Source organism: Lepidochelys kempii, chromosome 1 (genome assembly GCF_965140285.1).
Source record: "Lepidochelys kempii isolate rLepKem1 chromosome 1, rLepKem1.hap1, whole genome shotgun sequence".
Lineage (NCBI taxonomy): Eukaryota > Metazoa > Chordata > Testudines > Cheloniidae > Lepidochelys > Lepidochelys kempii.
Window position 1 is genome coordinate 94,028,924 of NC_136380.1, and position 24,242 is coordinate 94,053,165.

The 24,242-nt window shown below is 41.0% G+C and overlaps 1 long non-coding RNA gene across 1 annotated transcript in view; it reads left to right on the forward strand.

Annotated features, from left to right (window-relative positions):
* The first annotated feature begins 206 nt into the window (after nucleotides 1-206).
* The window catches only part of LOC140904887 (uncharacterized), a 30,366-nt gene continuing 6,330 nt past the window's right edge, over nucleotides 207-24,242 (forward strand). Inside the window, exons 1-2 of the long non-coding RNA XR_012156667.2 lie at nucleotides 207-255; nucleotides 7,218-7,306. This is a non-coding gene — a long non-coding RNA (uncharacterized LOC140904887). The remainder of the gene's footprint in view (nucleotides 256-7,217; nucleotides 7,307-24,242) is intronic.

Genomic DNA, 24,242 nt, shown 5'->3' on the forward strand with positions numbered 1-24,242 from the left:
TGCACAAAGTGCAAGCTTGTCTCCATATTGGAAGAGAAGGTTCAAGGTCTGGAAAAATAAGTATCAACCCTGCGTTGAATCAGAGAAACTGAAGATTTCCTGGACAGACATCAGGATATGCTTCTATGGGCACAACGTTCTGCAGATTCAGAGCAGGTTGCGCAACAGGGACAGAGGGACGGTGAAGAAATTTGGCAGCATGTGAACTCCAGAAGAAGAAAGAGGAGCGTCCATGTACGAGCAAGGCAGATACAGGTGAGCAACCGTTTTCATGTTCTCTCCACAGGTACTAATGCGGAGAGTGGACTAGACGATACATCTGAGGGAAGGGAGCAGAAGGAGACTCCACCGATAGGAAGGCATGAGATGCACTGTCCTAGGGATGGGGGTTCCACGACCACCACTCCCAAAAGAAGGAGGTGGGTGGTGGTGGTTGGGGACTCCCTCCTCAGGGGGACTGAGTCATCTATCTGCTGCCCCGACCAGGAGAAACGAGACGTCTGCTGCTTGCCAGGAGGTAGGATTCACGATGTGACAGAGAGACTGCCAAGACTCATCAAGCCCTCGGATCGCTACCCCTTCCTGCTTCTCCACGTGGGCACCAATGATACTGCCAAGAATGACCTTGAGCGGATCACTGTTGACTATGTGGCTCTGGGAAGAAGGATAAAGGAGTTTGGGGCACAAGTGGTGTTCTCATCCATCCTCCCTATGGAAGGAAAAGGTCCGGGTAGAGACTGTCAAATCGTGGAAGTCAACAAATGGCTACGCAGGTGATGTTGGAGAGAAGGCTTTGGATTCTTTGACCATGGGATGGTGTTCCAAGAAGGAGGAGTGCTAGGCAGAGATGGGCTCCACCTAACAAAGAGAGGGAAGAGCATTTTCGCAAGCAGACTGGTTAACCTAGTGAGGAGGGCTTTAAACTAGGTTCAACGGGGGAAGAAGACCAAAACCCTGAGGTAAGTGGGGAAGTGGGATACCGGGAGGAAGCATGAGCAGGAGAGCGCAAGAGGGGAGGACTCCTGCCTTATACTGAGAAAGCAGGATGATCAGCAAGTTATCTTAAGTGCCTATACACAAATACAAGAAGCCTGGGAAACAAGCAGGGAGAACTGGAAGTCCTGGCACAGTCAAGGAATTATGATGTGATTGGAATAACAGAGACTTGGTGGGATTACTCACATAACTGGAGTATTGTCATGGATGGATACAAACTGTTCAGGAAGGACAAGCAGGGCAGAAAAGTTGGGGGAGTTGTGTTGTTTGTAAGAGAGCAGTATGACTGCTCAGAGCTCTGTTATGAAAGTGCAGAAAAACCTGAGTGTCTCTGGATTAAGTTTAGAAGTGTGAGCAACAAGGGTGATGTCATGGTGGGAGTCTGCTATAGACCACTGGACCAGGGGGATGAGGTGGACAAGACTTTCTTCTGGCAACTAACGGACGTTACCAGATCACAGGCCCTGGTTCTCATCCTGATATCTGCTGGGAGAGCAATACAGCAGTGCACAGACAATCCAGGAAGTTTTTGGAAAGTGTAGGGGACAGTTTCCTGGTGCAAGTGCTGGAGGAACCAACTAGGGGCAGAGCTCTTCTTGACCTGCTGCTCACAAACCGGGAAGAATTAGTAGGGGAAGCAAAAGTGGATGAGAACCTGGGAGGCAGTGACCATGAGATGATCGAGTTCAGGATCCTGACACAAGGAAGAAAGGAGAGCAGCAGAATATGGACCTTGGACTTCAGAAAAGCAGACTTTGACTCCCTCAGGGAACTGATGGGCAAGATCCCCTGGGAGAATAACATGAGGGGGAAAGGAGTCCAGGAGAGCTGGCTGTATTTTAAAGAATCCTTATTGAGGTTGCAGGAACAATCCAGCCCAATATGTAGAAAGAATAGTAAATATGGCAGGCGACCGGCTTGGCTTAACAGTGAAATCCTTGCTGATCTTAAACACAAAAAAGAAGCTTACAAGAAGTGAAAGATTGGACAAATGACCACGGAGGAGTATAAAAATATTGCTCAGGCTTGCAGGAGTAAAATCAGGAAGGCCAAATCACACTTGGAGTTGCAGCTAGCAGGAGATGTTAAGAATAACAAGAAGGGTTTCTTCAGGTATGTTGACAACAAGAAGAAAGCCAGGGAAATTGTGGGCCCCTTACTGAATGAGGGAAGCAACCTAGTGACAGAGGATGTGGAAAAAAGGCTTTTTTTGCCTTTGTCTTCACGAACAAGGTCAGCTCCCAGACTGCTGCATTGGGCAGCACAGCATGGGAAGGAGGTGTCCAGCCCTCTGTGGAGAAAGAAGTGGTTCAGGACTATTCAGAAAAGCTGGATGAGCACAAGTCCATTGGTCCGGATGCAATGCATCCAAGGCTGCTAAAGGAGTTGGCGGATGTGATTGCAGAACCATTGGCCATTAACTTTGAAAACTCATGGTGACTGGGGGGAGGTCCCGGAAGACTGGAAAAAGGCTAATGTAGTGCCCATCTTTAAAAAAGGGAAGGAGAAGGATCCAGGGAACCAGGCCAGTCAGCCTCACCTCAGTCCCTGGAAAAATCATGGAGCAGGGAATTGCTCAAGGAATCAATTCTGAAGCACTTAGAGGAGAGGAAGGTGATCAGGAACAGTCAGCATGGATTCACCAAGAGCAAGTAATGCCTGACTAACCTAATTGCCTTCTATGATGAGATTACTGTCACTGTGGATGAGGGGAAACCCTGGAGGTTTTTCAACTTCCTCTGTAGCATGGGGCACGGGTCACTTGCTGGAGGATTCTATGCTCCTTGAAGTCTTTAAACCACGATTTGAGGACTTCAATAGCACAGACATAGGTGAGAGGTTTTTTGCAGGAGTGGTGGGTGAAATTCTATGGCCTGCGTTGTGCAGGAGATCAGACTAGATGATCATAATGGTCCCTTCTGACCTAAATATCTATGAATCTATGAAAGCAGTGGTAGTGTTATTCCTTGACTTTAACAAAGCTTTTGATACAGTCTCCCATAGTATTCTTGCCAGCAAGTTAAAGAAGTATGGGCTGGATGAATGGACTATAAGGGGGATAGAAAGTTGGCTAGATTGTTGGGATCAATGGGTAGTGATCAATGGCTCCATGTCTAGCTGGCAGCTGGTATCAAGCAGAGTGCCCCAAGGGTTGGTCCTGGTGCCGGTTTTGTTCAATATCTTCATTAATAATCTGGAGGATTGTGTGGATTGCACCCTCAGCAAGTTTGCAGATGACACTAAACTGGGAGGAGTGCTAGATACACTGGAGGGTCGGGATAGGATAAAAAGGGCCCTAGACAAATTAGAGGATTGGGCCAAAAGAAATCGGATGAAGTTCAACAAGGACAAGTGCAGAGTCCTGCACTTAGGATGGAAAAATCCCATGCACTGCTACAGACTAGAGACCGAATGGCTAGGCAGCAGTTCTGCAGAAAAGGACCTAGGGGTTACAATGGACAAGAATCATAGAATACCAGGGTTGGAAGGGACCTCAGGAGGTCATCTAGTCCAAGACCCTGCTCAAAGCAGGTTCAATCCCCAATTTTTGCCCCAGATACCTAACACCACACTCAAGGATTGAACTCACAACCCTGGATTTAGCATGCCAATGCTCAAACCACTGAGCTATGCCTGACTAGATATGAGTCAACAGTGTGCCCTTGTTGCCAAGAAGGCCAATGGCATTTTGGGATGTATAAGTAGGGGCATTGCCAGCAGATTGGTTCTATTTGACATTTGTGAGGCCTCATCTGGAGTACTGTGTCCAGTTTTGGGCCCCACACTACAAGAAGGATGTGGAAAAATTGGAAAGAGTCCAGTGCAGGGCAACAAAAATGATTAGGGGGCTGGAGCACATGACTTATGAGGAGAGACGGAGGGAACTGGGATTGTTTAGTCTGCGGAAGAGGAGAATGAGGCAGGATTTGATAGCTGCTTTCAACTACCTGAAGGGGGGTTCCAAAGAGGATGGATCTAGTCTGTTCTCGGTGGTAGCAGATAACAGAACAAGGAGTAATTGTCTCAAGTTGTAGTGGGGGAGGTTTAGGTTGAATGTTAGGAAAAACTTTTTCACTAGGAGGGTGGTGAAGCACTGGAATGCGTTACCTAGGGAGGTGGTGGCATCTCCTTTCTTAGAGGTTTTCAAAGTCAGGCTTGAGAAAGCCCTGGCTGGGATGATTATTTGGGGATTGGTCCTGCTTTGAGCAAGGGGTTGGACTAGATGGCCTCCTGAGGTCCCTTCCAACCCTAATATGCTATGATTCTATGATCATCTAAACAGGAGTCACAGCAGAGAATTTAGGTTGTTAGGATTTAATTACTTAGAACTGTATTTTGGTCAGGAGGACCCTGAAGGTAACATTCCTGTTCTTGTCAAAAGTGCCATTGAATCCCTAATGACCACAGCTGTAGACCCTTGGTTTTACATCTCACCCACAAGAAAACACTATGCAGCACAGTGTCTCCTAGCACCATGCTGGGGCATTAGTTGTGTTGACTCAGAAGGAAAAATGCTATCTAGAGAATCACTAGCACTACTTCTGAAAGCACATTGGTGTTTGATGGAAACTAGGCTTGATGCTGCTTGTGATAGGTCTAACAAAATCACAGCCTAAGTGGCACTTAACAGAGGTCCTGGGAAAATGTTGGGAAGCACTATTTTGTCCAGTTAATTTAATAACATTTTTCTTCATTACTGCATAAGTATAGTGCCTGGAAAGTAGACATGAGAATAATTTTAAAGATGATAGACAAGATCCTCAGCTGGTATAAATGGGCATGGATTCATTGATTTACACTACCTGAGATTCTGGCCAGACAGAGCTCAACTATGTCCCTTGCAGTTCATCTCAGACATTTTTGTGATAGTTAATACGCGGACCTCATTAAAGTGTTGTGTTGTAGCAGTAATCATAACTTACTGTACCAATTTGTTCCAAAGTACTTTTAGTGGCATTGAACCAATCTAATGTACAAATCATTTTGGATTTTGTCCATTCCATAAGGATTTTTCACTCAGACTCTTTGGTGCAAGTATTTAAATAGCTCATGACTGACAACTTTTTATACTTTAGAAATGCAGTGTTAATGAAATGAAATATTGCTGTAAATGTTTCTAGTACTACTGGATTTCAGAAGCCCAAATATGCCCTCAGATGCATAAGCAATACTGAGATGCTATGATGGTGCATGCATTTTCCTCAGAGTTACACTGTTGTAAATTTGAATAGACTCAATTGAAGTAAATGGATTTACAGCAATGTAACTGAGAGCAGAATTTGACACAAATAATGCAGAGCTCCCACTGACTTTGGTAGAAGCCCGTGAGCACCTGTGAGGGTTGAATGTGGCCCATGGATAAGGATAGTTTATTTAAACTAAAATCCCTACCTATAGGAATAACAATACTTCCCTACCTTGCAGGTGAATTAGTTAATGGTTGTAAAGTACTTTGAAATTAAAACTACTAGTATTATTGTTTTGTTGCTAAATATGTTTGTATAGTTTTCTATTTTGCAGTTAATATACTATCCATTATAGACAATTAGATCTCTTTTTGCTACCGTTAAAACTTTGTCAAGTGGCTATTGTGTTAATTTTATTTGCTTGCTTCTTTACAACACTGTTCATAAAAAAGGTAGTGAGAATAAAGTATTCAAAGTAAACAGAGCCATGATGGGCATTAGCATTCAGGGGAAATATATTTTGTGTCCAGAACTATAGAAAGAGCAGAAAACAGCCAAAAGTAACTGATCTTCACAAGAGTTTTCAGGATACATGAGGATTGGAAATGGCAGAATATTAATTTGACTTTGTGACAAATATTGTAATAAGAATCTGAACTTTGGACTTGACACTGTTAAGAATGTCATCTCAGGCTCCTCCACACACATTCAATTAATTTTATGTCAGTATGAGAGGGAGGGTAGTTGTGAAGGAAATTCACAAAGGCAAACATATTCTTAGTAAAAGACACATCATTTGGCTAAACTGGATCTATATATTAGATTCTTTTACTTGTTCTAGCTGCACCCAATCCTGTAGTTATTCCAATTACCACACAACATCAATCATATTCAAATCAGTGGAAGTTCCTCAGGCTGAGCAGCTGCATGACCAGGTACGTTGTAAGTTCATCATGACCTCTTTAGAGTATTGCAGTGATAAGTTAAAGGAAGACTTAAACAACTAGGAAGTCAGAAGTATGGTTCCTCAGAGCTTCTGATTGGACTTCTTTTGACAAATTCCTGCTGTGTTTTCAGGTAGTTTTTCACTGACTATGCCCCAGTATTTAAGAATAAACAGAATGCCTGTCGCTGTACAAGGTATGATAAAACATTCTAATACATTTGTACAACTACTATTATATCCAAGTTCTAATTTCATGAAATGAGTGAAAAGTCTAGCTGTAGGTTTATAAAAGTTCCTTGATTATTTTCCCTTTACTGGAGGAGACATTACCACGATATCTGACTAAACTGGAACCATCTGTCCCTTTAGTGGTAACGGCTGATAGGAGTCGGATGTGGTGGTCAGAAAGCTCCTCTGGTTATGGCTGTGATTGACATGCATCCTACCACATCCTCTTAATGTTCTCACGTTATAAAATTGCTTCATTTATAGGGTTCCTCCCTGAATTTGCTTCCTACTGGACATTATTTCATATAACTTTCCCCCCGATTATGAAACTAAAGCAACAGCCCTCTGAGATGTTGTATAAAAAAGACCACAATATTTCCAGTTGTGGTAAGTTTAAGGTCTAAAGTTTATAGATCAACCTTACTAACTGGTGTCCTTGCATAATTGTTATAGTTTAGAGGAGGCAGTCTTGAATATGTAGTAGCTCCAAGGTTTCTTTATCGACAACATTTAAGAGAAGGGCAATTTAAGAAACAGAATTACATTCCCCATTTGAAAAACTGCTTCTTTTAAAAGCTATACCTAGATACTGTTTAATTTCAAAAGGTATTCTTATTATTTAGTATCTTTGAGGAATAATCTTTATGACTAGGATAAATAGGATAGAGTTGCTGTTGATATGATCTAAATTATTACAGCCTAGTCAGCTCTATGTCTAAAGACAAGAAATTTTAAGCACAGTTGTCTGTGTGGCAGCAACAGGGAGCTGCCTGGCAGGATCAGTTAAGTGTGTGAGTTTAAAGCCACTAAGGAGAATGGAAAACAGACAATTATTATTACAACATTATCCTTTCCACCAGCTCCAGATATATCTGTGGTGGGACAAAACAAGGGAACTATGTCTACAAAGACTTTCAGAGAGATGTGAGGTGATAGGAGAGCTACAATGGTAAGTAAACATGACAGAAGGTAACAAAAATAAAACATTCCCAGGCAGTAAGAAACTGTGAGCCTGATTTCCCACTGCCCTTCAACTTGTAGTCATTTACACCTGTGGGCGTAAATGACTATCAGACCAAAATGCAATTTTTAAAATAAAAAAATCAGTGAAAGCAAGAGTTTAGGTTCCCATAGCACTGTTAACACATCACTATGTACATACTGTTTACTGAAGTTAACCTAACCAGCAACTGAAAATACCACATATGTACAATATAAATAAGCTAATGTCACTACACAAACTTTAATTGCATTCACTGGCTATTTTTATTATAGATTTACAACCTAAATATCCCATGAAAGATGTTAAATAATTTTGTTTCCATTTAACTTCCCTTTGTTTTGTCTTAAAAAAAACTGAAAAAATAAATAGAAAAATTGCTAGCTGTAGAAATATGGAGTTTCCTATGGTCAAACACAGCTTTTAAAGTGCACTATTCTATTGATAACATAAAAGCGTAGATGATAAAGCTCTGTGGGATCATTATGGGTGGGAACTTGGCAGCTGGGTACAGCAAGGTGGGGGTTTATTCATAGATTTAGAGATTGTAAATAATCTACTCTGACCTCTTGTATTGCATTCTCATGGCTCTTCTCTGCACCGTCTCTAATTTATCAACATCATTCTTGAATTTTGAGTACCAGAACTAGGCAAAATATTCCAGCAGTGATTGCACCAGTGCCAAATACAGATGTAAAATAACCTCTCCACTCCAAGATTTCCTTGTTTATGCATCCCAGGATCACATTAGCAATTTTGACCATCAGACCGGGAGCTCATGTTCACCGGATTATCCATCATGACTACCAATTTATTTTTCAAAGTCACTTCTTCCCAGTTTAGTCCCCCATTCTGTAAGTATGGCCTACATTCTTTGTTCCCAGATGTATATATTTATATTTAGTCACATTAAAATGCATATTGTTTGCTTGCGCCAGTTTACCAAGTGACCTAGATCGCTCTGAATCAATCACCTGTCCTCTACATTATGTGTCACCTCCCCGCCACAGTTGTTGTGCCATCTATAACCTTTATCAGTGATTAGTTTATGTTTTCTTCCAGATCATTGATAACAAATGTTAAATAGCATAGGTCCAAGTACTGACCCTGTGGGACTCCACTGGAAACAGACCCATTTGATGATGATTCCCCATTTAAAATATTTTGAGACTTATCAGTTAGCCAGTTCTTAATCCATTTAATGTGTGCCACATTCATATTATATCTTTCAAGTTTTTAATCAAAATGTCCTGTAGTACCAAGTCTAATGCCTTACAGAAATCACTATTACCTTTAGCAACCAAACTTGTAATCTTATCGAAAAAGGATATCAAGTTAGTTTGACAGGATCTATTTTCTATAAACCCATGTTGATTTGCATTAATTATATTACCCTCCTTTAGTTCTCTGTTAATCGAGTCAGGATGAAAAGCCTATAATTACCCAGGTCCTCCGGTTTATCTTTTTTAAAAAATTGGCACAAAATCAACTTTCTTCCAGGGTTCTGGAATTTAGACTTACTGAAAATCAACATTAACAGTCCCCTGAGCTCCTCAGCAAGCTCTTTATAATATCTTGGATGCAAGTTACCTGGACATGTTGATTTAAAAATGGGGGAGGGGTCAACAAGCATGTTGAGTCGATAAGTATGAGGGGATCAACAAGCATGTGGACACGGGGGATCCAGTGGATATAATGTACTTAGATTTTCAGAAAGCCTTTAACAAGGTCCCTCATGAAAGGCTCTTAAACAAAGTAGGCTGTCATGGGATAAGAGGGAAGGTCCTATCATGGATTGCTAACTGGTTAAAAGATAGGAAACAAAATGTAAGAATAAATTGTCAGTTTTCAAAATGGAGAGAGGTAAATTGTGATGCCCCCCAAGGGTCTGTACTGGGACCAGTCCTATTCAACATATTCATAAATGATCTGGAAAAAGGGGTAAACACTGAGGTGGCAAAATTTGCAGACGATACAAAACTACTCAAGATAGTTAAGTCCAAAGCAGACTGCAATGAGCTACAAAGGGATCTCACAAAACTGGGTGACTGGGCAACAAAATGACAGATGAAATTCAGTGTTGATAAATGTAAAGTAATGCACATTGGAAAACATAATCCCAACTACACATATAAAATGATGAGGTCTAAATTAGTTGTTACCCCTCAAGAAAGACATCTTGGAGTTTTTTAGGTAATTCTCTGAAAACATCCACTCGCTGTGCAGTGGCAGTCAAAAAAACTAAAAGAATGTTGGGAATCATTAAGGAAGGGATGGATAATAAGAAAAAAAATACCATAAATCCTGGCCCACAACTTGAATACTTCGTGCAAATATGGTTGCCCCATCTCAGAAAAGATCTATTGGAATTGGAAAAGGTTCAGAAAAGGGCAACAAAAATGATTAGGAGTGTGGAACAGCTTCCGTATAAGGAGAGATTAAAAAGACTGGGACATTTTAGCTTGGAAAAAAGACAAATAAGAGGGATATGACAGAGGTCTATAAAATCATGACTGGTGTGGAGAAAGTAAATAAGGAAGTGTTATTTACTCCTTCTCATAACACAAGAACTATGGGGTCACCAAATTAAATTAATAGGTAGTAGGTTTAAAACAAACAAAAGGAAGTATTTCTTCATACAACGTGCAGGCAATCTGTGGAACTCCTTGACAGAGGATGTTGTGAAGGCCAAGACTATAACAGGGTTCAAAAAAGAACTAGATAAATTCATGGAAGATAGATCCATGAATGGCTATTAGCCAGGATGGGCAGGGATGGAGTCCCTAGGCTCTGTTTGCCAGAAGCTGGGAATGGGCAACAGGGGTTGGATCACTTGAGCATTACCTGTTCTGTTCATTCCCTCTGGGACACCTGGCATTGGCCACTGTCAGAAGACAGGATACTGGGCTAGATGGGTCTTTGGTCTGACCCAGTATGGCCATTCTTATGTTCTTATTTAGTGTCTTCTGTTCAATATTCTCCAGAGCTATTAGTGAAATGGAAAGTGTTTATATCATATTATATGACTGTAATCTATTTTTCCCCAAAATCTGGAACAGAAACATTTATTGAATACTTCTGCCTTTTCTGCATTGTTATTGAGAATTCCACAGCTTCCATGTAGTAATGGACCAATACCACTGCCAGGGTTCTTTTTGTTCTTAATATATTTAAATTAAATCCTCTTTCTTATTGTTCTTAACTCTGCCAGTCATAGAGTTCTCTTGTGTCCCTTGGCTTCCCTTATCAATTTTCTACAGTTCCTAACTTCTGATTTATTTTTATTTATCTGTTTTTACAGCTGTCTTCACTTTTCCTCTAAATCAGGTTGTTGTTTTTTTTAATCTGCATGGCCTTCTTTCACAATTATGAAATTGTGATTTTGGGGTATGGTTTAGCAAGATGTTCTTAAACAATTCCCAATTATAATTCACATTTTGGGGCTGTACTACTTTTCCCACAGTACCTCCCGAGTGGTGGTGACCAAGGCAAGCCCATGGTATTACATCTCCTTTAAAGCTACCTTGCCTGAGAAGAGGGATGTTGAGAAGGGAATGCCTGGGATCTAGCACCAATATAGAAGTATAAGCTATGTGTTATTAGCTGTAGCCTCCATGTGAATTTCCAGGCTCTACTGAAGTCTGGAAATTCTCGTGATTCATTCCACAGGGGGGAAAACCCGGTCTCCCTCATCCCCCATGATGTGAAAGATCAGGTAACAACTCTGTGAAGGGAGTTTTCCTCCCATTGGTCTACTCTCTGATGTTATGTTGTAGGAGAGGGAATACTGCCCCTTTTTTTCTATCATTCATTTTCTGACTTGCAAAATATATTTGTCCCCAAGTATCCATTAATGCTAAAAATAAGACCAAGTTATTTTGTTAATATGTAGATTCACAGTTATTCAATGCATAGAAATCAAATGTTTTAGAATGTTATATATTAATTGTTTACAGTGTAAGTAGTAACCTATTTTTTTAACCTCCTGGAAGCCAATATTTAATCATTTCAATATCTTGTCAGTTAGATCTATAGATTGTGTTGATTTCATTATAAGTAGTGATGGAGAAGGCTCCAAATGTTCTTACCTTTGGTTTAGGTAAGTGTATAAGATGATTAACTAAAATTTTAGAAATCACACAAAATGTTCAGCGTTAACAGGCTCTTTTGAGATTTCCAGTATTTCCTGGTTTCAGTTAAGCCAGAAATACCACAAGAACGAGACTTTTACTTTATTAGGGCATTTGTTTTCCCAGCCAAAACCAAGAGGCTTGGAGGTGTGTGAAAATGAGATTAAAATTCTACTGAATTTTTTTAGTCTCACAAGGGTTCAACTCAAGTTCGAAGCAAAAATTCAGTTCTATTCTTATTTTGTCCAAATATGTTTGCCTGTGATGCTTACTACAGATTTAAGAATATATCCCTAACCTGGAATAACATGAACAGAAAATGCCTTGCCACTTCCAACTAGATGTGTTGATATATTTTGATGCAGTGATGTTAGCAGATAATACATCATAGCAGATGGCAGTTGGTGTTCTATGAAAACCTCAGGTTAATGTGGTATACTGTTACTAGTTGCAATAAATATATTAAGAGGAACTACATGTGACACTTCAGGGATGTGGGTTAGCCTTATATGGAAATTTTTGTACCAAGATCCCTAAATATCTTCTTAATTGCATGTAAAACAAAGGTTATAAAATCTGATGAATCAATCTATATTTGTTTTGTTTTAAGAAATACAGATTATTGGGAGGGGAGAAACCTGGGTTTTGTTTGGTATTTTAAAGTTTCATGCTGACACTCTGTGTTTAAGTGATTGATATTGGTATTTATATAAAAATTAGACCTTTTAGCTTACAGTTGTGACTGCCTCCTTTGAAGACAATTGAGTATCATTTTTCTTAAAATTTTACCTTATAACCAAACACTGAGGGTATGTCTTCACTACCCGCCAGATGGGTGGGGAGCAATCAATCCAACGGGGATCGATTTATCGCATATAGTCTAGATGTGATAAATCGACCCCCGAGCACTCTCCCGTCGACTCCTATACTCCAGCGCCAGAAGAGGCGCAGGCAGAGTCGACAGGAGAGTGGCAGCAGTCGACTCACCATGGTGAAGACACCATGGTAAGTCAATCTAAGTACGTCGACTTCAGCTACGCTATTCACGTAGCTGAAGTTGCATAACTTAGATCGATTCCTCCCCCCACCCCCGCCCGCCCAGCGTAGACCAGGGCTGAGTAACTATCATGGTTCCTGTGTGCGTCTGTTTAGATAAGTATCCAGATATATAGATGCTGCTCCAAATTAGCCACGTTTTGGAAGTCTCCATGTCAAACCAGTTTTTAGTAATAGAAAGACAAGACAGGTGAGGTAGTACCTTTTATTAGACCAACTTCTGTTGGTGAGAGAGCATGGGTGAAAGTAGGCCGTATGCAGCCAACGTTAAAGCACTGCCATGGCAGTGCTTTAACGTTGCTGCCCCTTCCCCCCCACCCTTGTCGGTGGCCCTGCCAACATGGGCGGGGGGGCAAAAGGGACAGCTGATCCAGGGCCAGCGATTTAAAAAGGCCCTTTTAAATCACCACCCGAGCCCCTGGCAGTAGAGGCCAGGCAGTGGGGATGGGCTGGCTGGGGGAGGCTGACCCCCAGCCCCGCCCCTTCTGCCCGAGGCCCCACCCCTTCCAGGGGCCCATACCAGTAACTGTTTAATATTACTTTCTCCCCTGTGAGAGAAACGGGCTTTCCAGCTGACACAAAGCTCTTCTTCAGGCCTAGTAATAGAGGACTCTTTAATGAGGCCAAAGTTAAACAAATTTACTGTGAGGGTAATTAACCACTGGGACAAGTTACAAAGGGAGTGTCTGAACTGAAGTATTGAGTCAAGATTAGATGCTGGACTAAAAGATGTGCTCTATCTTTAGCAGAAATTATGGGTTTGATGCAGGAACCACTGGGTGACATTATATTGCCTGTATTAATGCAGAAGGAGCTCCATGATGCGATATATGGAATAGCCACTGCAAAAATGTACAGATTGCTTGCACACCCAAAGTGGTGTTTAAGTGAAATTCCTATTAATAACCTTGTGCAGGATTAGACTTTTACAAGGTCCCCAAACTCTCAAGTATTGCAAACTCTGTGAAGCAGTAAAATACAGAGTTATCAGGATCTAGCATGCCAAAATATTGGAAAGGTCTCACTAAATTCCAGGCACTGAAAGCTGGATGAACTACACTCAGTACAGCTTAGAGATATGGACATACACAGGTGGTGTAAAGTTCACCTTTGCACTCTCCCAATCCTGGCACAGCTGTGTGCAGGGCAAGTTCCTCAGTGTAAATTACAGCAGGCTAAGAGCTGCTGTAACCTAAACTGGCTAATGGTTCCAGAGTGCTGAAACCGCAATTGGGGATGGACACAATATAGTGATGTCTCAGCAGCCTCTACACTACCAGAATCTCATCGTGGTACTGAGATGACCTTTATGGAGTCAGATACAGCAGCTCAACACCAAATCCTACTGCTAGTGAAGCACAAAGCAGCCACTCTGCACCTAAGAATCAGGCTCCATACTTTAAAGATTTAATTTAAATTTTGGAGCAAGCTAAATATTGATTATAAACATGTTGATGGTTAACTATTGTGTATCAGAGATTTTTCTGTAGAAATTATGCACTACATAATTGTTAATCTCATTAAATATTTTTAAATCCTTTTTTTAATGAACAATGGGAGATACACCACTTCAGATTCAGTCATACATTTATGGCATGATAGTAAAATACCAGTTGATTATTGTAGGTATTTATGCATCTATATAATAGATCCACCAAAAGAAGTCTTATTTACTAAACAAATGGTTTCAGTGTAATACAATAACTGCCCTTTAACATTAACACTATATTCGACATAAACTATTGTATACACATCCCAAATCCTGTTATAAATATTAGCAACAATTTTCCTTAGTTTGACTGTTAAAACATATGGACAAGAATGTATGTCAAATATATTTGTCATAAACATCCATGTTTGCACAGGGAAAATGCATTAAAATGGTGAAAAGAGATGTAGGAAAATGTTGAGCATGCAATTTTCTACAGCAAACAGAAGATTTCAGACACAAAGTGGGAGTTATATGCCCAAATCCCATTGATTTACAAGGGGATGTGGGGGCCTTCGAGCTCCCTTGATTATCCCCAGCCATCCTTTTAGAATTTATGAGTGGAATTTTTAAAAGCACTTAGCATTGTCCTAACTCTGCCGCTTTTTTGAAGTCAGTTGTGGAACTCACATTGACGTCAAGGAAAACAGAGGGGCTTCAATGCGTGAGAGCACTTTGAAAATCACACCTCTATGTGCGAACTCACTCTACTTTTGCCATTATTTTATGGGTGTTCTACTTCAACCCTGTGAGGAAAAAAAAAGTTACCATCATTGTTAGAATAGCTATAGAACTATTACAATTTTAGCTGGGAAATGTTAACTAATTCCTCCTTTTAAATTTTCATTGTATAGAATTTAATAATGTCATTTCCCTGCTGTTTGCCTACTCCTGTGTAATGTGACTAACTGATGGGTCTCACTGTGTTCCATTTTCACTTCATTTTGAGTCCATAATGATTAGCTGTTTAGGCGTCTCTCCTAGCTTTCACTTTTATAGCAAAAAAAACTGTCAGACTCATAACTTCTATGCTCCACAAATTTGTACTTTGTTCTTTATAACTGATGCCGAAAGGCTTGACTCTAATGATCTGTGTAATCTGCTTGAGTTCTCTTTTAGCCAGCACAGTACTGAGTCAAATCCTGCTCACTTTATTTGCACATGTAGTCCCATTAATGTCAGGAAGTCTACCCATATTAGTAAAGGACCTGATCCAAAGCCCATAGAAATGAATGGAAAGATTCCCGTTGACTTCATAGTGATCAGTCCTGGGCTCAAAGTGAGCAGAATTTGACCACATATGTTTGCACAGTAAGACAGAGAATAATAGAATGTCTGATAATAACTGGAATGTATTGTTTACTCAGCAATTTTTTGAAGTGCACATAGTTTGATGCTTTTTGCTTTTTAAAGGAACAATCTCAGATACACTTCTGCGCAGATATACAGTTTCTTCTCAAGTTAAAAATCCAGGCCATGATTTTAAACATATCTCGCCTTTCTTTTAACAAATGAAAGTTTGCTTCTGCAATTCAATATGTGTAAGAACAAGCCTTGTGCTAAACCCCCTTTAAAGATTTAGGAGTACATTTTATTTAGATTGAAAGCTCTTTAGAGCAGGGCCTTTCTTTTGCTGTGCATGCACAGTGCCACAATGGGATCTCTGATAACTAATGTAATACAAATAAAAGGTTGTTGTTTTTTTCAGTCTACACACAACTCCCACTTGCAGGTCAATGGCAGGATATATATTTTATTTTTTATTGATACATCACATCAAGGGCATAAAAATACATTGTCAAGGTTCCTTCCCCACTCTGAACTCTCGGGTACAGATGTGGGGTCCTGCATGAAAGACCCCCTAAGCTTATTCTTACCAGCTTAGGTTAAAAACTTCCCCAAGGTACAAACTTTGCCTTGTCCTTGAACAGTATGCTGCCACCACCAAGCATGTTAGACAAAGAACAGGGAAAGAGCCCACTTGGGGATATCTTCCCCCAAAATATCCCCCCAAGCCCTCCACCCTCTTTCCTGGGGAAGGCTTGATGATAATAATCCTCACCAATTGGTACAGGTGAACACAGACCCAAACCCTTGGATCTTAAGAACAATGAAAAATCAATCAGGTTCTTAAAAGAAGAATTTTAATTAAAGAAAAGGTAAAAGAATCAACTCTGTACAATCAGGATGGTAAATACCTTACAGGGTAATCAGATTCAAAACACAGAGAATCCCTCTAGGCAAAACCTTAAGTTACAAAAAGACACAAAAACAGGAATACTCTCAAAAACATTCTCTCCAGCACAGCTTATTTTACAAGCCATTAAACAAAAGAAAATCTAACGCATTTTCTAGCTAGATTACTTACTAACTGTACAGGAGTTGTAAGGCTTGCATTCCTGATCTGTTCCTGGCAAAAGCTTCGCACAGACAGACAAAACCCTTTGTCCCCCCACTCCAGATTTGAAAGTCTCTTGTCCCCTCATTGGTCATTTTGGGTCAGGTGCCAGCGAGGTTACCTTAGCTTCTTAACCCTCTATAGGTGAAAGGGTTTTGCCTCTGGCCAGGAGGGATTTTATAGTACTGTATACAGAAAGGTGGTTACCCTTCGCTTTATATTTATGACATACATATATTGCTAATTCAATAGTAGAAGCGATGAGATAGTTCCTAAGAGAACCACTTTACTTGGCTCTAAAAGAAAGCAGTGACACTAGAAATTAAAATAAATGCAATGTTTCCAACTCTTGCTATTTCTTTGCAAGTCACAAGATTTCCACTAGGGCTGGAGCCAGTCTAGCAATGATGCAAGAGCCTTCAGGACCCTTGTGATTTTCAGCTCTGCTTAGGAGGCAGAAACCCCTTTGATTAGCTGCCTTCCCTCCCTGCCCTGGCTCCATGTGAAGAGCAGCCAATCTGAGTTGCTGCAGGAAGCAGGTGGAGTTCTCTTCCCCCACGCTAAATCAAAAAGTAATAGAAAATTTTTTAAGTATATCCGAAGCAGGAAGCCTGCTAAACAACTGGTGGGGCCACTGGACGATTGAGATAACAAAGGAGCACTCAAGGATGATAAGGCCATTGCAGAGAAACTAAATTAATTCTTTGCATCAGTCTTCACGGCTGAGGATATGAGGGAGATTCACAAACCTGAGCCATTCTCTTAGGTGACAAATCTGAGGAACTGTCCCAGACTGACATGTCATTAGAGGAGGTTTTGGAACAAACTGATAAACTAAGCAGTAAGAAGTCATCAAGACCAGGTGGTATTCACTCAAGAGTTCTGAAGGAACTCAAATGTAAAATTGCAGAACTATTAACTATGGTTTGTAACCTATCATTTAAATCAGCTTCTATACCAAATGAGTGGAGGATAGCTAATGTGATGCCAACTTTTAAAAAGGGCTCCACAGGAGACCCTGGCAATTACTGGCTGGTAAGCCTGACTTCAGTACCGGCCAAACTGTTTGAAACTATAGTAAAGAACAAAATTGTCAGACACACAGATGAACGTAATTTCTTGGGAAATAGTCAACATGGTTTTGTAAAGGGAAATCATGCCTCACCAATCTCCTAGAATTCCTTAAGGGGGTCAACAAACATGCAGAGAAGGGGGATCCAGTGGATATAGTGTATTTAGATTTTCGGAAAGCCTTTAACAAGGTTCCTCACCAAAGGCTTTTAAGCAAAGTAAGCAGTCATGGGATAAGAGGGAAGGTTCTCTCATGGATTGGTAACTGGTTAAAAGATAGGAAACAAAGGGTAGGAATAAATGGTCAGTTTTCAGAATGGAGAGGGGTAAATAGTGGTGTCCCCCAGGGGTCTGTACTGGGCCCAGTCCTATTTAACATATTCCTAAATGATCTGGAAAAAGGTAAACAGTGAGGTGGCAAAATTTGCAGATGATAAAATACTACTCAAGATAGTTATGTCTCAGGCACACTGAAGAGCTACAAAAGGATCTCTCAAAACAGGGTGACTGAGCAACAAAATGGCAGATGGAATTCAATGTAGATAAATGTAAAGTAAAGCACACTGGAAAATATAATCCCAACTATATATATAAAATGATGGGGTCTAAATTAGCTGTTACCACTCAAGAAAGAGACCTTGGAATCATTGTGGATAGTTCTCTGGAAATATCCACTCAATGTGCAGTGGCAGTCAAAAAAGCGAACAGAATGTTAGGAATCGTTAAGAAAGGGATAGATAGTAAGACAGAAAATATCATATTGCCTCTTATACATCCATGGTACACCCACATCTTGAATACTGCGTGCAGATGTGGTCGCCCCATCTCAAAAATGATATATTGGAATTGGAAAAGGTTCAGAAAAGGGCAACAAAAATTATTAGAAGTATGGAACAGCTTCCATATGAGGAGAAATTAATAAGACTGGGACTTTTCAGCTTGGAAAAGAGACAGCTAAGGTGGGATATGATAGAGGTCTATAAAATCATGACAGGTAGAGAAAGTAAATAAGGAAGTGTTATTTACTCCTTCTCATTACAAGAACTAGGGGCCACCAAATGAAATGAATAGGCATCTGGTTTAAAACAAACAAAAGGAAGTATTTTTTCACACAACACACAGTCAACCTGTGGAACTCCTTGCCAAAGGATGTTGTGAAGGCCAAGACTATAACAGGGTTCAAAAAAGAACTAGATAAATTCATGGAGGATAGGTCCATGAATGGCTATTAGCCAGGATGGGGAGCAATAGTGTCCCTAGCTTCTATTTGCCAGAAGCTGGGAATGGGCAACAGGGGATGGATCACTTGAGGATTACCTGTTCTGTTCATTCTCTCTGGTGTACCTGGCATTGGCCACTGTCAGAAGACAGGATACGGGCTAGATGGACCTTTGGTCTGACCCCGTACGGCCGTTCTTATGTTCTTATGTTCACCCCTCAGGACCTAACACCATTCTCACAGGAGGGGAGGATGAAGAAAGGAGCAGAAAGAGCCCAGCAACTCCAGGTGGCTCTGGTGCCTCCTCCCCCAACCTCTTTAAGAGCAATAGAATGGCTCCTCTGCTCCATCCCCCTCCCCACTACATCCCTGTAACAATCAGTCTGGCACGGGGAGACCCTGGAGTTTCCTTCTCCCATTGTGTGGAAGGGGAGAATGGGACCCCGCTGTAGGTCCCCTCAGGCCTGGGAGACAGAGGTGCAGAGCCCAAGAGTAGCAGAAGGTGGGACTGGGGAGGAAAAATTAATTGCTGGACAGGGGAATGGGCAGATATGGGGATGAGTGCTCCTGCAATGGTGGCCTAAATTGCCTTAATAAATTTTGGAGCACAATCTCTCTCACACACACATACACACTCCACAGCAAGTCAAAAATCAAAACAAACCAAAAATTCACAGTATAGTCTTTTTTTTTAAACATGGGTTGACTCTTGATTTTTTTGAACCATTAGGGTTGGCACTACTGTACGTGTCATGAACAATATAATTGCAAGGCAACAAAGAAAAACATAACATAAGCTATAGCCAGATGCAATAATCAGAAAAATTCCATCTACGTCAGCGGTTCTCAAATACCAAAGTGGTTTGCGACCCTATTTTAATGGGGTCGCCAGGGCACACGTTAGACTTGCTGGGGCCTGGGGCTGAAGCCAAAGACCGAGCCCCACTGCCCAGGGCTAAGCTGAAGCCCTCTGGCTTCAGCCCTCAGCAGCAGGGCTCAGGTTACAGGCCCGCTGCCCAGGGCTTCAGCTTTGGCCCCACCAGGGGCAGCGGGGCTGGGGCACCCTCAGGCTTGGGTCCCCCCTCTTGGGGTTGGGTAGTAATTTTTGTTGTCGGAAGGGGGTTGCGGTGCAGTGAAGTTTGAGAACCCCTGATTTAGGTGATTATGGATGGCTGGTACATCTTCCCCACCCAGGAAGGATTAAACACTGTGCCCGAGGCCACATTCATAAGGGCATTTAAGCACTGAAACACCTAACTTCTAAGTGCCCTGCCACCTAGTGAAACTCACAGTCCTGAGTTAGGCACCCTGACTCCCTATACCAGGGATCGGCAACCTTTGGCACACGGTGTGGGCTGAGGGATATGCTGGCCTGTGGGAGCCGCGATAGGCCAAACCTGCAGACATGGCAGGTAAACAAACTGGCCCAACCTGCCAGGGGCTTACCCTGGCTGGCCACGTGCCAAAGGTTCCTTGTCCCTGCCCTATACAATGCATGGGGAGAGGTAGGCACCTAAAAAAGGGATTCATAGAAGCCAGCATGTGGAGACCCCTAAACTAGCCAATAGGATATGTCAAGGAGAGGGATGTGGCCTAAGCCCTGCGCTTCAAAGGGATTTAGGTGCCTAACCCTGAGCCAGAGTGATGTGCCTACCTCCACTCAGGGTTCACAGCTGTGAACCCTTCTCCTCAGCCAGCTGTGTTTTGTGTCAAGCCCCACCTGGTAGGTGTGCTCTAATGCAGCCTCTAAGCATGCCTACTGGATCAGGCCCCGCAGGCAGAATAGGTGAGGGAATGCCTAGTTTCTGGTTCCCACTAGGGCTCAGGCATGAATTAGGTGCAAAGGAGCCTAGTGCTGTCAGGTGTTAGTCAGCTGTGCGCATGCCCACCAGCAGCAATGTAGGTGCTTTGGGAACTTTAATGACAAAAACTTACGTGCCTAGAGATTTAAGGCCGACAGAGTAAGGAAGCAACTGAAGGGTGGTTTTGTGAATACCAGTGGTGCCTCAATTTTGGATTTAAGGATATAAGTGCCCACTGAGATTCTAGCCCCCAGAGTCTGTTCAGGCCATTTCTTCAGGGCACTATTTATTAGCTGACCAACAATCTTTAGCAAACCCAAATAAAAAAATAAAATACAAGTTCAACATAAACCCAACAGCTAATTGTACCTGACCCAGGGGCTTCCTTGCCAGAGTTTCCCTAGAACTTGAGAATGGCCATACTGGATCAGATCAATAGTCGATCTAACCCAATAGCCTGTCTTCCAACAGTGGCCAGTGCCAGATGCTTCAGAGAGAATGAACAGAACAGGCCAATTTATCTAGTGATCCATCTGTTATCCAGTCCCAGATTCTGGCAGTCAGAAAAATCCCAGCTTCTGACATCTCTACCCCATCCACATATAGACTATCTGCCTGGAAGTGCACACACAAACACCTCTGCTCTAGGAGCCAAATACTTCCTGTAACTCAAACTGAGCTCTTTCAACCTTTAGAGGAATCAGGTGCTCATTAGGCAGTCACCTGACCCCTTCCCAGTGGGGTCTGTTAATCCTGTCTAGCAAGGCAAACACTCGTTCTAAAGGGGCACTAGTACAGAAGGGAGCTGGGCGGCCCCAGGCCTTTTGACCTGTAAAGGGGCAATTTTACATAACAAAAAAAGTAAACAGATTAAAGAGCACACTGAGAAAATTACAGTAGTTACAGTTTACTTACAGCTTTCACCTTTTCAAAATAAAAGAACAATATATCATGTTGAAATCCTTTTAATAACTCAAAATATGGTGAATTAAACATTCCTTATCAAGAATATCACCATTAACCCTAGCTATGCGTCTTTCAAGGATGGTTCTGTTTTCTAGTGTCATCTATAATATAAATACAGCTGACAGTATAAGTTCTAAAGCAGTTTTTTATTTTGTTTACATATGTTTTTTATTTAACTCTAGATCTCCAGTTTGAAAATACTAGTTCTGGGATAGTCGCCATCATTGCAGAAATCAGTTTCTGACTGATCACAGATAGAGAGTTCCAAAAGGAAAATACCTATTATGTCAAACATTACCTATGGTGTCACATATGTTCTATTAAGGAATTCATAACTGGTCAGGTGAATTTCTCTGATTGTGAAAGCTTTTGAAATTTGAATCCCATAAACAATTTTAATTCATTACTGTGAACATTAATACTAAATCAGTTACATATATTCCCACCAGTTCATCCAGACATTGTCTGTTAGTCCAAATTAACCACTTGCAAGAATTCAGTAGGCATAACTAATCACTTTTACATCCAGGATAGAAAACCCCACAATCCATTTTGGAAAGTCTTTTTCACACTTATGCAGCTGACTGTGTTATAATCGTGGTCCCATATATTTGGCTAGTATTAGTAAATAGCTAGGAAATAAGAAAATTACTTGTAAATAAATTCTGAATTAGTTTGCTTTTAATTTCTCTATCCAACTTGTAGATCTTAAATATTTCTCTGATTTGTAAATGATAATTCATTCTACACAACAGAGAATCTTACATAGGTTGTAAGAGATACATTAAAACTCGATCAACCAAAACATTGCCCAGTTTACATGACACAAAGAGTTCCAGCTCAGTCCCTGGTTTTCCCACTTGCTCCCTGTGGGGAAGTAATCTGCATCAGACATCCCTATACTCAGCTCACTTGCTGGTGAATTGGGAGGGGTGGGGGGGAGGAAACAGAGAGCCAAACCTCACATCTTTGCGGGGGGTGGGGGAGAAGGAGTGTAACATGAAAAACTTTTAAAAACCTGAGTAAGCAACCACAGGGGCTGCTCTTCCCCCTTTGCTGTGACTAGTAACGCACCTTACCTTTGCACATGCATGTGAGGTGAGCCACAGTCTTGCCCTAAATGGTTTTACTCAAGGACAAAGCTCTTTTATGACTCATTGGGACAATAAGACTCATACAGTGACTATAGCCATTGACTGATAGAGGTCCCAGTTCTGCAAACACTTATGCAGGTGCTATGGGTTCAGTCCCAGTGAGGACAATAAAGACAATGGGACTACTAACATGTTAAATTAAGCATATGTAAGAAGCGTTTTTAGCATTGGCCCCAATAGTGAATTTCTTTAATACTCTGTGGTGATTTTAACCCCAGAAGTGTATTCATTTATTTTATTTGTATGCCTTTGATGCTCATCACAATAGTATGTAAATTAGGAGTCTGGAGTCTTTATATAGATAGCTTGTAGGGCCTGATGCAGAATCCAATAGAAGGGCTCTCCCTGACTTCAGTGGGTTTTGGATCAGACCCTATGTTAACAATCCCTGCCAAGTTCGCTATCCCACATGAAAAATTATTTCCCTAAAAAGGATTCAGAACAACAAAACCCAGATGCAATTTTAAACAAAAATATTTCAAAAACACTAAAGGGTTTTTGTTTGTTTTTCCATAAGATCAGATTTTTAAAAACTTAAAAGAACTTGTGTTGAAGAGCCCTTTCAGTTTTCCTCAGTTTAGCTAAAGCAGCAGATGGCAGCTATCTCTGTTCTTCTCCCAGGCCTGCTCTCTGTTTAGCTTCTCTCTGCTGTTCAAAGGAGCTCCACACTCTATACAAATTATTTCAGAAAAAAAAAGAATATTAAGGTGCTAGTTGAAAGAACTGCTTTCATGAAAAGCAGGAAGCTGCTCTGAGTTGTAAAAACAAGCTCTTTGTTGATTGAACAGGATAGGGGAGGGGGAAGAGCAGTGCTAGTTTTAGTGGCAACAGAATGTACCAGAATTTTAATAATATCACTATAGGCACTTACCAGTATTTCACAGTAAGCTTATACTGCAGTGTTATTGAAACACCAGAATCATCAAACACTATCAGAATTCTTTACTACATTCAGAACAGTAGGATCCCCTCACTTGTTTGAGGTATAAGAAAATTCAGCTTGTTCATTTCTTATGCATAAATGGATATAAATTTTACCCTGGATATTCGTTTGATAAGAAAAAGAAATTCACTTCTCTCCTTTAGTATAAAGCTAATAAAGCTACTTATTTTTGAACATCCCATCAGAACTCAGCAAATAATATCATCTGCCCAAATTTGTGGCATTTCTTTTACAGAGAGTTTAAACTTTGGATAGAGAGGTTTACTTGGTGAATTGAAATATTACCTCCTCAGGATCTCTTTCGTCAACTGGAATCAAAAGACATTTCTATGACTAGCTAACATTCATCTCACAAGCGTTATTTAACTTAGAGTTTCCTTTCTTTTGTATTCATAAAAGTTCAACCATGAAGTTGTTTTTTATGTATATCTTTATTTCACTTTCTTTTGTTGATGTACTTATACACTAGAGAAATTACTAAAGACAATGGGCCTGATTGTCCCTTACTTATTATTAATGTTTTTATTACTGCAGTGTCTAAAAGCCCCAACCAAGATCAGAGCTTTGTTATGCTAGGCACTGTACATATCCATAATGAGAGGCAGTGCCTGCATCAAAGACCTTATGATCTAAATGGACAACCTGTGAGAAGGCAAT